This window comes from Mirounga angustirostris, unplaced genomic scaffold, assembly GCF_029215605.1.
Source record: "Mirounga angustirostris isolate CCGP_5_RB_7025 unplaced genomic scaffold, mMirAng1.0.hap1 SCAF_2, whole genome shotgun sequence".
Lineage (NCBI taxonomy): Eukaryota > Metazoa > Chordata > Mammalia > Carnivora > Phocidae > Mirounga > Mirounga angustirostris.
Genome location: NW_026991710.1, coordinates 141,518,848 through 141,534,829, shown reverse-complemented (window position 1 = coordinate 141,534,829; position 15,982 = coordinate 141,518,848). Strand labels below are relative to the sequence as shown.

The following is a 15,982-nucleotide window of genomic DNA, read 5'->3' as shown; positions in this document are numbered from 1 at the left end:
TGGCAGATTTCAAGTGCCAAGGCAGGCTAATGCAACCAAGACAAAGAGTTTAGGAATGAGTTCACTTGGGACAAAAGAATCATGGCATACCAATAGTGTACTTGCAGAAGTAAGAGAGAGAGGAAGAAAGAGAACAACAGTTTGGGGATGTGAAGTGTAAAAGACTTCTAGGAAATAGCATTGCTATAAAGTCAATGTACTGTGGGAGGGCACAGAATGGGAAAGCAGAATTATCAGCAATATATTCCCTACTCAATCATGTCCTCTATGTTAATTTTATCAAGGGATACCAAAACTTCAGGCCAGGATTTTATTTTTCTATTTATTTCCTTAAGATTTCAAAAAGCTTCTGCATTTCTTGGATTCATATTAATTAATCATCAAAAAATTAAATATTAATATGCACATGTATGTATGAAGGGGATGGGGAAGAGTTGATTTTTACTTGAGGGATCGATACAAGGGTGGTGTTGAAAAGAATTCCTGTATAATCCCTCACCTAAATTGCAGAGACTTAGTCAATTCATTTCATATAAAAGCCAAAACTGTTTTATCACAACTTTCAGAGACCCTGGGAAGGATTTTCATCTACACACATTTAACACCTCATTGGCCATTTCACCCCTGGTCCCCTGAACCAAGTCAAAGAGCAACTGAAGAACTCAGTTAATCTCATGCTTGGGGCAGGGACTCTTTCCTTTCCACAACTGCTGAACACTGAAGCCAGGAGAGGTTAAAGTAACTGACTCAAGATCACAGAGCTGGGAATTTTCAGAGCATTGATTCCAGTCTGTATATACTGACACCAAAGTCCATGCTTTTTACAACTGTGCTGTCTCACTGCTTCTCTAAATTATTAAGAAGAAAACAAGGCATAACTGCAGACAGAAAGAAACTTCCTTAACATGATAAAGGCTCAGAACCAATAGTTAGAATATTTCTTTAATATAAACAGGTGACGTGTCTTGAATTGAGAACCATTGCCATCTCTGCCTGTGGTGTAGTAGGGGGCTGGGGCAGTGGGGGAGACTACTATGTTTTCAGTAGGTGGACTTCCAAGTGTTTTATGTAAATAGTATTTAGCCCTGTTCTATTTCTGATAGACACTATTATACAATTTGCACTCAATACACACTATATTCGATAAATAAATAACTAGTTTCCAAAGAATTGATTTTAAGATGAATATTTGGTATGTTTTATTCATTTTGAGGATGTCAGTGCATAGTGAATATTTATACAACACTTAGGGAAGGAGAGATTTACCAAGCAGTTTGATCAATAAAAGTGGCTAATGTAAATAAAGCAGGTCTTAAATCTGGGAGTTGTGTGTGTGATATGGGGATAGGGTACAGAAAAAAAGGAAAACAGTTTAATTAATCAATTCTGGCCACTTACATAGTTTAGATTAGAAATTACTACTGTTTTTATTTAAAGGAACAGCTTATTAATTCTTTTTTTCTTTTCTTGATCTCATAAAAGAGAAAATGGAATTTTCTATTTGCTCTGTAGGGAGAATCTTATTTTTCAAAGAAGTTTTCCTAATTTCCCACCCCTCCCTAGATGACACATCCATTTTCCCACTACCTTAGAACCCTGAACTCATTTTGAAATATTCATTACATTTGTAATAAGTTGTCTAACATTAATCTCCTTCAACTGACAGGAAGTTTCATGAAGGCAGTGTCTATGCCTTACTTACTACTTTATACTCAACTTGACATGCTGGCTAGTATATATTTTCTTTGGAGAATGTATTAAGATAGCTTTTATTTTTGAATAAGCTAAGAGAAGAAAATTGAGTAGTTTGATCAGTTGAACTGGTCAACCTAGATAATCTAAGTCTGACGTTTTTTTCTGTGTGCCATGTGCTTATTGATTAAAGATAGTCTGGAAAGGACGTAAGAGTCAATCAACAAACATCTTTAAATAAATTCATTGAGAAAGAAGGGTTCAAGATGGCAGTGTAGGAAAATCCTGAACTTACCTCCTTTGGTGGACACAACAAATTTACAACTACATATGCAATAATTTTCTCTGAAAAAGACCTAAAAACTGAATGAACAGAGCCTCCACAACAACGGAGAAAAGGGTACATTAGGAAACAACAAACACACACACACACACACACAACAGGAACAGCAATCCATAATCAGGATGTATTTCAAAAATACAGAACTTTTCCCTAAGAAGTGAAAGATCTATGCTCTACATCAGGCACCCCAACCCCGAGATACTTCACAGGACAGATGAGTGCCCCAAATGCCTTGCTTTCAAAACAAATGGGAATTACATCCAAGAAAACCATTTGGTTTGTCCTAGGATCCAGCACAAAATCAACTATTTGAAAGTACCTAAAACATATGTGAAGGAGATGTAACTACTGATCTTAAAGCATCTGCTGGAAAGACGATAACTTGTTGGGACTCTCTCTGAGGACAAAGTCATTGTTAGGTACCATTTTTGCAAACTCATTGCAAATGCAGGCACTGGTGGATACCATCTTAGAACTCTCCCTCTAACCTGTTAGCACCAGAGGGTATGCGCTACTGAGGGCCCCACCAACTCCCATGCTGCAGCCACACATCACATGTGGGCTCGAGTGAGAGCCATGCCCACCCCTATGTCACACAACCACATGCTACAACTGGGCCAGTGAGATCCTTGCCCACTCCCATCCTGTACTGCAGCCTCACAACAGCAGCTCACACAGGGGATGCCTCTGGCTGCCAGGGAGGATAGCACTTCTAAGCCTTACATTATCTCCTACATTAGGATATGTCCTACATTAAACCACTCCTTTGAGATGGGAAGAGGTAGCTGATTTGCCTAATACATAGAAACAAACACAGAGGGTCAGGCAAAATGAGGAAAGAGAAGACTCTTGCAAAAAACAGACAAGACAAAACCTCAGCAAAAGACATTAATGAAGCACAAATAAGCAATTTACCTGATAAAGAGTTTGAAGGAATGGTCATAAAGATGCTTCCTGAACTTGGGAGAAAAATGGATGAACACAGTGAGAACTTCAACAAAGAGATAGAAAATATAAGAAAGCACCAAACAAAAAAATATAAATTTGAAGAATACAATAACTAAACTAAAAAATTACCTTTGAGAGTCTCAACAAGAAATTGGATGAAGCAGAAGAATGGATCAGTGAGCTGGAAAACAAAGCAATGACACTCACCCAGATAGAGCAGAAAAAAGAAAAAAAAATAAAGTGAAGCTATTTTAAAGGACCTCTGACAAAGAATTAAGCAGAATAACATTTGTATTATAGGGGTGTAAAAAAGAGAAAGGAGAGAAAAGTCCAGAAAACTTATTTGAAGAAACTATGGCGGAGAACTTCCCTATCCAGGAAAGAAAACAGACATTCAGGTCCAAGAAGCCCAGAGAGTTCTAAACAAGATGAACACAAAGGGATCCACACTAAGGCACATTATAGTTAAAATGTAAAAGTTAAAGAGAAAAAAAAAAAAATCTTAAAAGCAGCAAGAGGAAAACAACTAAAAGGGAAACCCATAACACTATCAGAAAATTTTCAACACAAACTTTGCTTGCCAGAGGGAGTGGCATGATGTATTCAAAATACTGAAAGAAAAAAACAAAAAAAAAACTTTCAGCCAAGAATTCCTTACCCTGTAAGGTTATCATTCAGAATTAAATGGGGAGATTAAGAGTTTTCCAGACAAGCAAAAAGCAAAGAAGTTCATCGCCACTAAACCAGCCTTACAAGAAATGTTAAAGGGACTTCTGTGAGTAGAAAAGAAATGGCCCTAATTAATCACAAGAAAACATATGAAAGTAAAATATCTCACTGGAAACGGTGAACATATAGTAAAGACAAGTATGAAAGTTAAAGACAAAAGTAGTAAAATTAACTAAAACTACATTAACTAATTAAGGGATGTATAATATAAAAAGATCAACTTAGGGGCACCTGGGTGGCTCAGTCTGTTGGGCATCTGACTTTGGCTCAGGTCATGATCTTGGAGTTGTGGGATCAAGCCCCACATCGGGCTCTCTGCTCAGCAGGGAGTCTGCTTCTCCCTCTTGCTCTCTCTTTCTCTCTCTCTCTCAAATAAATAAGATCTATACAAAAAAAATCACTTAACCACCTGTTACATATATACAATGTTATATGTGAAACTCACAGTAACCACAAAGCAAGAACTTATAGTAAAAATACAAAAGAAAATGGTAAAAGAATCTAAACATAACACTAAAGAAAATCACCAAACCACAAAGGAAGAGACAGGAGAAAAAAGAACAGACTGCTAGAAAACAATTAACAAAATGGCAATAAGTGCATACCTATCAATAATTGTTATTAATATAAGTGGATTAAACTCGCCAATCAAAGACATAGAGGGGCTGAATGGATAAAAAACATAATCCATCGGTAGAAGACTCTACGATGGCACCGCGGAGTGGTGCAGAACCAGATGGGAGTGAAGTCGGACGTGCCGGATCTGCCTCACCGAACCACGTCAAAGCAAGAAGCAGGCACCAACGCCTCCTCGTGGGTCCTTGCTTTCCGGCGAAACTTGGCAGTGTCCCGTGCTCTGGAAGGGAGGCCGATGGAGGACCCGAATCGAAGAGGTCAGGAGGCCGGTAGGGGTGGCAGAGGTGGAGGCTGGAGGAACCCCTCTGGCCTCCAGCAACCTGTGGCTGCTGGCCTCCGAGAACCGCCGCTTTGCTTTGGACTGAATAACGTGTGGGTCGGTCCTGTGATCGGTCGTGGAGGGTCAAAAATAAAAGACATCCAAAGAAAATACAGATAATAAAAGGTCATCCAGAAGAAGTAGAGGTCAGAATCTTTGGCAACAAGGTGATGCAGGCGAAGGCCAAAACAGTGATAGATAATCTTGTTAAAAAACAAGAAAATCACAATTCAAAACTCAGAACTGATACTGTTGCATTCCAACCTTCTGTTGGAAGAGATGTAAAGACAGGTAGTAATGTTAAAGAGAATCAGCCATTGATTGGGATCAAATTTGAGAAGATGCTTTGAAATGGGGGGAAAAAGTGGGAAGACTTACCACCAATTAAGAAAAACCTTTACCTGGAGTCAGAAGCAACAAGTTCAATGTCACAAGTGCAAGTAGACACTTGGAGGAAAGAAAATTATAATGTGTGATGACTTGAAAGAAGGGGAGAAGTGTCCTATACCCAATCCTACTTGTAAATTAGAGGATGCTTTTCAGTGTTATCCTGAGGTTATGGAAAACATTAAAAAGGCAGGCTTTCAAAAGCCAACACCGATCCGGTCGCAGTCATGGCCAATAGTTTTACAAGGTGTAGATCTTATAGGAGTAGCCCCAACTGGAACTGGGAAAACACTGTCCTACTTAATGCCCGAATTTATACACTTGGATTCACAGCTTGTAATTAGTGGAAAAAGAAATGGACCCGGCCTGTTAGTCCTTACACCTACGCGCGAGTTAGCACTTCAAGTGGAAGCTGAATGTTCTAAGTATTCATATAAAGGCCTCAAAAATGTGTGTATATATGGCAGTGGAGATAGAAATGGACAAATACAAGATCTGAAAAAAGGAGTAGATATTATTATTGCAAATCCTGGAAGACTGAATGATCTACAAATGAATAACTTTGTTAACCTCAGAAATGTAACCTACTTGGTTTTAGATGAAGCTGACAAGATGCTAGATATGGGATTTGAACCCCAGATAATGAAGATTTTATTAGATGTGTGCCCAGACAAGCAGACTATTATGACAAGTGCAACGTGGCCATATGCTGTCTGTCGACTTGCACAGACTTATTTGAAAGAGCCAATGATTGTATATGTTTGTACTTTGGATCTAGTGGCAGTAAGTACTGTGAAACAAAACATAATTGTCACCACCAAAGAAGAGAAATGCTCTCATATCCAAACTTTTCTAAAAAGCAAGTCTCCCAAAGACAAAGTCATAGTGTTTGTCAGCAGAAAAGCTGTTGCTGACCACCTATCAAGTGACTTGATTCTGCGACATGTATCAGTGGAATCCCTTCATGGTAATAGGGAACAGAGTGACCGAGAGAGGGCATTAGAAAACTTTAAAACAAGTAAAGTAATAATATTGATTGCCACCAACTTGGCATCTCGGGGTCTTGACGTCCTTGATATCACACACGTCTATAATTATGATTTCCCCCAGAACATCGAAGAATATGTGCAGAGTAGGGTGCACTGCAAGAGCAGGGAGAACTGGGATATCTATTATTCTCCTCACTAGAAATGACTGGGGGGTTGCTGGAGAGTTAATTAATATTCTGGAAAGAGCACAACAGAGTATCCCAGAGGATCTTGTGGCAATGGCCAGGAGGTATGAGGTGAATAGACTGAAAAAAGAAATGGAGAAAAAATTGAGGAAACCCCAAGGAAAACCCCAGAAGTTTTATTATTAATGCCCTTGTTAAAAAGTGGTACCAGCCTCCTGAGAGGAGATCTCAAGATATATGGAAGTATGGGAAACATGCTGGCACTATGAAGAAATAAGTGATTCTTAAAATAATAGTGTTTAAAAATGTAGAATTCAGTATTTTATACTTTCTTTAATAAAATAAAAAGTATTTAAACTTGAGTTAATTTTTTTTTCATGGATATTAAGGAATGTAGCATTACATTTTTTCACTTTTTACTATCTGTATTTAAAAATGTAAATTTTATCTCCTGTAATATTGTTATATTAAGGTCAGTCTTTAAAGAGTTGAAAGCCTGTTCAGATGTCATGGAAGTGAAAGATACTATTAACAAATAAATGTTTTTTTTTATGATAAAAAGAAAAAAAAACCATAATCCATCTATTATGCTGTCTACAAGGGACTAACTTTATTTTTTTTTAAGTTTATTTAGTTAGTTAGTTAACTCATTAGTTATGTAATCTCAACACCCAGTGTGGGGCTCAAACTCATGACGCCAAGATCAAGAGTCACATGCTCTTCCAACTGAGCTGGCCAGGTGCCCCAAGACTCACTTTAGAAGTAGGGTCACACACAGACTGAAAGAGAAGGGATGGAGAAAGATATTCTATGCAAAAGGAAACAGAAAGCTGGTGTAGCTATACTCATATCAGAGAAAATGGACTAAAGACTGTATAACAGACAAAGAGGGGCATTACATGATGATAAAGAGGACAATCCAACAAGAAGATATAACAATTTTAAATATCTATGCACTTAACATAGGAACACCTAAATATATAAAGCAAATATTAATGTACCTAAAGGGGGGAATTGACAGCAATACAATAATAGTAGGAGATGTTAACATCAGAATTACATCATTTCATATATTATTCAGACAAAAACTCAATAAGGAAACATCAGACCTAAATGATACATTAGACCAGATAGACTTTATACAGAACATCCCATCCAAAAGTAGCAGAATATATATTGTTCTTAAGTGCACATGAAATATTCTCCAGGGTAGATCACAAATTGGAACACAAAATAATTCTCAATAATTTCAAGAAGGTTGAAATGATATCAAGTATCTTTTCCAACTACAGTGGAGTAAAACCTGAAATCAATTACAAATTGAAATCAGGAATAAAAACATAAAAATGTGGAGATTAAAAAATGTGCTATTGAACAACCAAAGGGTCATTGAATAAATTGGAGAAAAAGAAAAAAAAAAAAGACCTAGAGGCAAATGAAAACAAAAATAGGACATACCAAAATCTATGGGATGCAACAAATGCAGTTCTGAGAGGGAAGTTCATAGCATTAAGGCTTACTTCAAGAAAAAAGAAAAAAATCTCAAATAAAAAAATCTAACTTTACACCTAAAGGAACTAGAAGAAGAGGAACAAATGAATTCCAAAGTTAATAGAAGGAAGGAATTAATAAGGATCAGAGTAGAAATAAGTAAAATAGAGAGTAAACAGACAATAGTAAAGATCAGTAAACTAAGAACTGGTTCTTTGAACAAAATTGACAAAGAATTAGCTAGACTAACTAAGAAAAAAAACACACAGAAGGTTCAAATAAATCAAATCAGAAATAAAAGAGTAAGTTACAGTTGATACCATAGAAATACAAAGGATCATAAAAAAATACTACAAGTCTATATTAACAAATTGGACAACCTAGATGAAATAGATAAATTTCTAGAAACACATGATCCTCCAGGACTGATTTATGAAGAAATAGAAAATCTGAATAAACTAATTTCTAGTGATAGTGAATTAGTAATAAAAAATCTCCCAAGAAATGAAAGTCCAAGACCAATGGTTTCACTAGTGAATTCTGTCAAACATTCAAAAATTTAATACATTTTCTTTTCAAACTCTTCCAAACAATTAAAGAGGAAGAATACTTCCAAACTCATTTTATGAGGCTAGCCTTATCCTAATTCCAAAATCAGAGAAGGACAGTACACGCACACACACACACACACAAACACACACACATGAAGGCCAATATCTCTCATGAACATAGATGCAAAAATCCTCAACAAAATATTAGCAAACCAAATTCAACAATACTTTAAAAGGATTATGCCCCACAATCAAGTGGGATTTATTCCTGGATTGCAAGAATGGTTCAACATCCACAAATCAATCAGCATAATACTCACATTAACAAAAAAGAAGGATAAAATCATATCATTTCAGTTGATGCAGAAAAAAATTGGCAACAATCAACATTCATTTATTATAGAAACTCTCAACAAAATGTATATGTAGAGGAAATGAACTTAATAAAGGCTGTATATGACAAATCCACAACTTACATCATTCTCAATGGTGAAAAACTGAAAGTCTTTCCTTAAGATCAGTAATAAGACAAGGATTCTCATTCCTTCAACTACTTTCATTCAACATAATATTGGAAGTCCTAGCCATAGCAATAAGGCAAGAAAAAGAAGTAAAAGCCATCCAAATTAGAAGGAAATAAAACTGTCACTATTTGCAAATGATATATGATACTATATGCATAAAACTCTGAAGTTCTTACCAAGAAAATCTAGATAGCTAATAAACAAATTCAGTAAAGTTGTAGGATACAAAATCGATATACAGAAATTTATTGCATTTCTACACATTATAACAAACTATCAGAAAGAGAATTTAAGAAAACAATCCCATTTAAAATTGCATTGAAAAGAATAAAATACCTAGGTCTGAATTAAATCAAGGAGGTGAAAGACCTATACTCTGAAAACTGTAATACACTGATGAAAGAAGTGACAAAGATGAGAAAAGATGGAAAGATATCCTGTGCTCATTGACTGGAAGAATTACATTGTTAAATAGCTCATATTACCTAAAGCAATCTACAGATTCAATGAAATGCTTATGAAAATCTCACAGAAATATAACAAATAATTCTAAAATATATATGACACCACCAAAACAATCTTGAGAAAGAACAAAACTGGAGGTATTATGCTCCCTAATTTCAAATATACTGCAAAGCTATAGTAATCAAAACAGTATGTTGTGGACTCACAGATGAATGGAACAAGATTGGGAGCCCAGAAATAAACCCACACATGTATGAACAATTAATTTACAAAAAAGGAGTCAAGAGCATAAAAAAGAGAAAGGATGGTGTCTTTGATAAATGGTGCTGAGAAAACTGGATAGCCACGTGCAAAAGAAAGAAACTAGATGACTGCATTATACCACACACAAAAATTAACTCAAAATAGATTAACAACTTGAATGTAAGACATGAAATCATAAAATTCCCAGAAGAAAACATGGTGAGAAGGTCCTTGACATTCATCTTAGCAGTTTGTGGATCTGACTCCAAGGGCAGGGGAAACAAAAGCAAAAATAAAGAAATGGGACTACATCAAACTGAAAAGCTTCTACACAGCAAAGGAAATCATCATCAAAATGAAAAGGCAATCTACTGAATGGAAGAAGACATTTGCAAGTCATTTATCCTATAAGGGATTAATGTGCAAAATATATATAAAAAAACTCATACAACTAAACAATAAAAAAAACAAACTTAAAAATGGACAGAGGACCTGAATAGACATTTTTCCAAAGAAGACATCGGATGACCAACAGACACATGGCAAAATTTTCATAATCACTAATTATTAAGGAAATGTAAATCAAAATCACAATGAGATATCACCTCACACCTGTTAGAAGGGCTATTAACAAAAATACAAGAAATAGCAGGTGTTGGAGAGAATGTGGAGAAAAGGGAACCCTTATACATTGTTGGTGGGAATGTAAATTGTTGCAATCCCTATGGAAAACAGTATGGAAATTCTTCAAATTATTAAGAATATATGGAAATTCTCCAAGTAATTAAGAATAGATCTACTATATAATCCATCTATCCCACTTCTGGGTCTTTATCTGAATAGCATGAAAACACTAATTTGAAAAGATGGTTGGATGTCCATGTTCACTGCAACATTATTTACAATAACCAAGATATGGAAAAACCTAAGTATCCACTGATGGATTAATGAATAAAGAGGATATGGTACACACATACACACACACACACACACGGGAATACTATTCAGCCCTAAAGATAAATGGAATCTTGTCATTTGTCATGCATGGAACCTAAGGGTATTATGCTAAGTGAAATAAATCAGATGGTGAAAGACACTGTATGATTCACTCATATGCAGAATCTAAAAAAAATGCCACAAATGAATAAACAGAATAACACAAAAACAAACTCATAGATACAGAGACAGACTAATGATTACCTAATGGGTGAAGGGGGTATATTTTGTGGTGATGGGTGGTAACAAGACTTTTGGGGGTATTCACTTTGTAGTGTATAGAGATATCAAAGTATAATTTTGTATACCTGAAAATTATGTAATTTTATATACCAATTTGACCTCAAAAAAAAAATAAATGTATTGATTGAATGAATAAACAAATAATTGCCAACAAAAAAAGTGAGAGGAGTATATAAAGATATGAGGAAGAGGTCAGTCCCTAACAATTGGTTTTACGAACTAGTAGACCCTTGCCTTAGATATGTGAATAATAGAAACAATTGATAATGCATTAATTAACAATACTTGTCTTTGAAATCGGAGAAAAAGATTGATCGGGAGGCTCATGATGTGTTTTACACTAGCTTTGAACACTATTGCCAAAGTGGAGAGGGGTGTAAACTCTCCAAATAAACCATGTTGAAAATCACATGTTTGGCTATTTGTCTCCTAAAGACTTTTTTGTGAAGAATTGGCCTCAAACAACTGTGATACCTGCGTGCTTGTGCTGGTTTTCTGTTAGCATTATCATCACCAATTAAGACAAAATGGTTTTATGAACAATCAGAAAAACTTAGACTGCATCATGTTTTCTAAAATTTAGATGTTTGATATAAAATATATGATGGGATTGCCGGTCTTTGAAAATTACCCACTTTATATTGTTATCATGGGGAAGAGCTCTGGAGATGCTTACAGCTGAGGGTTTTTGTTTCATTGTTTTTGTACATTGTGAGCAAGAAGCCTAGTGTTTTATGCTCTCTTTGCTGCCTGTGCAGCTGCAGATAACTGACACTATTTCTAGATCCGTGTTTCAGGCCCCAGTCAATGGATGCTGCTGATATTTAAAAAAAAAAAAAAAAAGTTTTGGCATAACACGACAGAGTAAGGTTGAAGAAGTTATTGTAGGAAAAAACTAGCTATGTTAATTTCTGCTCCATTTACACCAAAGGTTGAAAAAGAATCAATAAGGAAATGCTTTGGGCCTTGTAATAAGGCATTAAATAAAAGAATGATGAAACTAATTTAAAATGCTATTTATTAAAAATAGATGTCAAAAGAATGTGAGTCCTAAAACTCCTCTATTTAAACTATGCACTGTTAGCATTCATAATTTTAATGGCCATTTTTGAAAGATCTGAATTTCTTTATGTAATTATTAAATGTATTATTATGGTATTTATATTTCCATTGCTGTAATGTTTTAATATTTATGATGGAAAGATTTAATCACAGGGCTTAATTTATAGTAAAGTCTCAAAAAGCATTGTTTTTTTTTTAAGATTTTATTTATTTATTTGAGAGAGAGAGTGAGAGAGAGAGCACAAGAGGGGGGAGCAGGAGAGGGAGAAGCAGACTCCCCGCTGAGCAGGTAGCCCAATGCGGGACTCGATCCCGGGACTCCAGGATCATGACCTGAGCCGAAGGCAGTCGCTTAACCAACTGAGCCACCCAGGAGCCCTCAAAAGTATTTGTTGAAATTGAACTCATAACTATTTTAAAATAACACTCCTTGTACTTATGTAAGATTTAGCTTATGTTGTATATGAATGCACTGGTACTTCCCTTAGGGAGAATGAAATGCAGCATTTACTACACACTTAATACGTGCAAAGATTTTTACTAATGCCTTAAATTTATATATTTTTACAACACTCTAAAAGTTTTAGACTAAAGATTATTATGCCCAATTTATAGAAACAAAAACTGAAGCTCCAAGATTCTCGGTATTCTGCTTGAGATTAATTATACAGAAAGATGCTAGTTTACTAGCTAGATTAAAGGGGCAGATTTAGGTTTGGGAATCAAGTTTATGTTTTATATATGTACATTTCTTTTTATAATTATAAATTAATTATATGTTTATGAACAGATAATTGCGTGTATCTTTATGGATTGATGTTTATATAGCATTTTTAGTACTTACTGTCCATAGATCTTTCAGTTAGTATATAGTATAGAGAGGTTTTACAACACTTTTTTAAAAATAGACTTCATTTTTTAGAGCATTTTTGGGTTTGCAGCAAAACTGAACTTACAAAAGATTTCCATATACCCTCTGTCCCCACATATGCATAACCTCCTCCATTACCAACAACTCCCACCAGGATGGTACATTTGTTATATTTGATAAACCTGCACTGACATATCACTATCATCCAAAATCCATAGTTTACATTATTTTTTAATATTAATTACATTTAAATAGAGGTCATAGTATTTTGGATAATGAATTGGTTTAACTCTTTAAAACACAAACAATACCTAAAGTTAATCATGTTTCATTATTTCTTGAACTTTTCTAATGTGTATATATAAGTGCAGAATTATACATATAGGTATAGACACACACAAACACATATATATACACCCACACATGCTTGCATATGTATGCATAACTAATTTAATCTCACAACACTGTGAGGTGAAGTGGGTTAAAGTTATTACCCCCATTTTACCAATGATAAAAGCCAAGGCACAGAATTTACATAATTTGCTCAAGTGAAAGACTTGGACATTTATCCTGGCTATTGAGGTTCCAGAATTTGTTCTTTTAATTATATTATATATTTTGGTACGTAATATTTATACTTATAAAAATGTCATATAAATGAGACAGTTCTATATATTTTATAGATGTTAAGTCATTTTATCTTACAACAACCCTATACATCTTAAAAAAAATCACTGAGTAACTCTTGCCTAATGTACAATTTCTCAGCATATTTTAATCCACATTTTTTTTTTTTGTGATGAACATGCAATTCTTAGATTCTCTGTATTCTGATATCACCTTCAAGAGGGTATCACCACATCAAAAACTAATGATGTATTGTATGGTGACTAACATAACATAATAAAATTCAAAAAAAAAAAGAGGGCATCCCTAGATACTTGAGTACTGCTCATAAGAAGAAAATTTAATTCATTAGACTAAACATTTAGATCAGTCATTATAATGTGGTCAGCTTTTATTTCAGGTGCTGTACATTGGCAAAAACAAAGAGCATGTTTCTCAAATATAAAAATAAGACAACACTGACTATATTTTTAATACACAGCACATCTTACCATTCCTATCATATTATCTCCACTCTTGTTGAAAATCAGGGGCTTGTTGATTAAAGTCCAAAATCCCCAGCATAGTCCCTTATACCCAGACCTAGGTAGCTTTATAACATCCTCTGCAACGTCCTCCTGGTGGCACATTGCAGTCTTATCACAGTAGGAAGTTCATTTGTGTAGAGTGATGTAACAGAACACAGAGGCCAGAGCCCCTCTCTGCTAGCTGTGTGATCTTGAGCAGGTTAATTGAATTCCCTGTGCTTCAGTTCTCTGTAAAGTAGGGATGAGAATAATGGTACTTTCTGAAGATGTTGATTTAACGATTAATAAGTTAATATACAAAAACAGTTTTAACAGTACCTAATGCATAGTAGGCATTGTGTAGGGGTTAGTTACTACAACTTTTTCCTAAATGGGTTATATATTTTATAATCATAGACTTTTGCTATGTCTGAGGTTTTTTCCTAGGAAATGTTCTGTCCATTTATTTCCTTGTTCTGGCAGATACTCCATATCTGAAGAGGCTCTTAGCATGATGGTTTCTAGTATGTAATTTGAAATGACTGACTGGCTTTGAAGTTGGTCTCCATCTCTTGGTAGCAAAATGATTTTGAGCCTATTAAACTCCCCAAGACTCAGTTTTCTTGTTTATAAAATAGATGATTAGTTGTATTATCTATTCCCTTTTGTTTTTGTGAAAATTAAAGACATAATTTGTGTAAAGCCCTTTGCACAATGTAAGCACTCAATAAACTTTAATTATTGAGAAATCTCTATCCAACTTTCTCCCACACATTTCCTAGCACAAGGTAGAATTAAATTCTCCTTTATCATTGTGCCCATAGCACATGAAAAACAATTTTATCTACCTTTGTTAATTTGTTTATATACTTAATGGTTTAAGGTTGAGCTGCAGTTGACATAGTATTTGAAAAAAAAAAAAGGGTGACATCTGACATTTTTTATCTACCTTTATTAATTTGTTTATATACTTAATGGTTTAAGGTTGAGCTGCAGTTGACACAATATTTGAAAAAAAAAAGGGTGACATCTGACATGACTATTGGAGGTGAAATTTCAGGTTACTTTGTTTTTCAGGTAAAAGGAGTTATATGATTTTGCCAGTTGAGAATGGAGAGAATGGGAACAATGTGTTATGTTTGTGTTCGGGAAAAATGTGAGGGACAGATGCTTCAGGGAAATAGCAAGGAAGCAAACATAACTTTGCTTTCCTGGAGGTTATTAAGGTGCTATATTTTGAACAAATTCACTACCTCTCGTGATTTTCTAGTTAATAACATTTACCACTGTCTAGAAAAGAGGGACTTCAGACCAAATAGCTCCAAAATATATGAGAAGTATTCATGTGTACTAAATTCCTCCTCTAATACTGTCATTTACAACTGGCTATGCATAAGTCCTTTCCTATCTTTCCAGATAGCTCTTATTTCCCTAGTGGGCCCAAAGACTGGTACACTTCTGCTTAGCTTAGCTGCTCCTTGTATTTGGAGGAAGGAAATGCTGAATCTGAGTGGAGATTTTTTTCTAGCATACTGGCTTTGAAGTTTGTAAAGATTTTAATTAATGTACTTCTGTGTATACTTCTCAGTCTCCTGATACCTAGATTTCAGCTGTGAGAACAGCGTTTGAATTATGCTGGTTAATAGAGAAGGGCAATATGAGCAGCCAACTGCAAGAAGCCTATACTGTAATGACACAGGGGATAGATAAAACTCAGTTGATTGCATACTATAAACAATGATCATAAGGCATTCATTTACATGTAAGCAATTTTCTCTGTGATCCAGTTCTTGCTTCATGAATGTCTGTTATGCAGGGAAAACAGTGAGAGAAAAAAAATGCAACAAAGAGTATTCAAATATTGCTTAATGGAGCATGGTTTCCAAAATAAACAAGAAGATAGTGACCTTGGAAGAAAGGAAAACCTGGATAATTTATGAAGAAGGTAACTTTTAAAGAGGTAGTTTAGATGGAACTTAATGTTTCCTACGCCAACATCTTTAAATGATGAAGACTAAAATACTCAGGTTCAAAGTCCAATTACATTACTTAGATTTCTGATTTATAGAAAGAGAGCTAATTACATAGGTTATTTTTTTCTTGTTCTTTTTATTTTATTATGTTATGTTAATCACCATACATTACATCATTAGTTTTTGATGTAGTGTTCCATGA

The 15,982-nt window shown here is 34.9% G+C and overlaps 1 protein-coding gene and 1 pseudogene across 1 annotated transcript in view; both read left to right on the top strand.

Moving 5' to 3' along the window:
* SPOCK3 (SPARC (osteonectin), cwcv and kazal like domains proteoglycan 3) overlaps positions 1–15,982 on the top strand; it is a 321,182-nt gene that overhangs the window by 52,823 nt on the left and 252,377 nt on the right. The window lies entirely within an intron of this gene.
* On the top strand, positions 4,449–6,414 carry LOC135362887 (probable ATP-dependent RNA helicase DDX43; annotated as a pseudogene).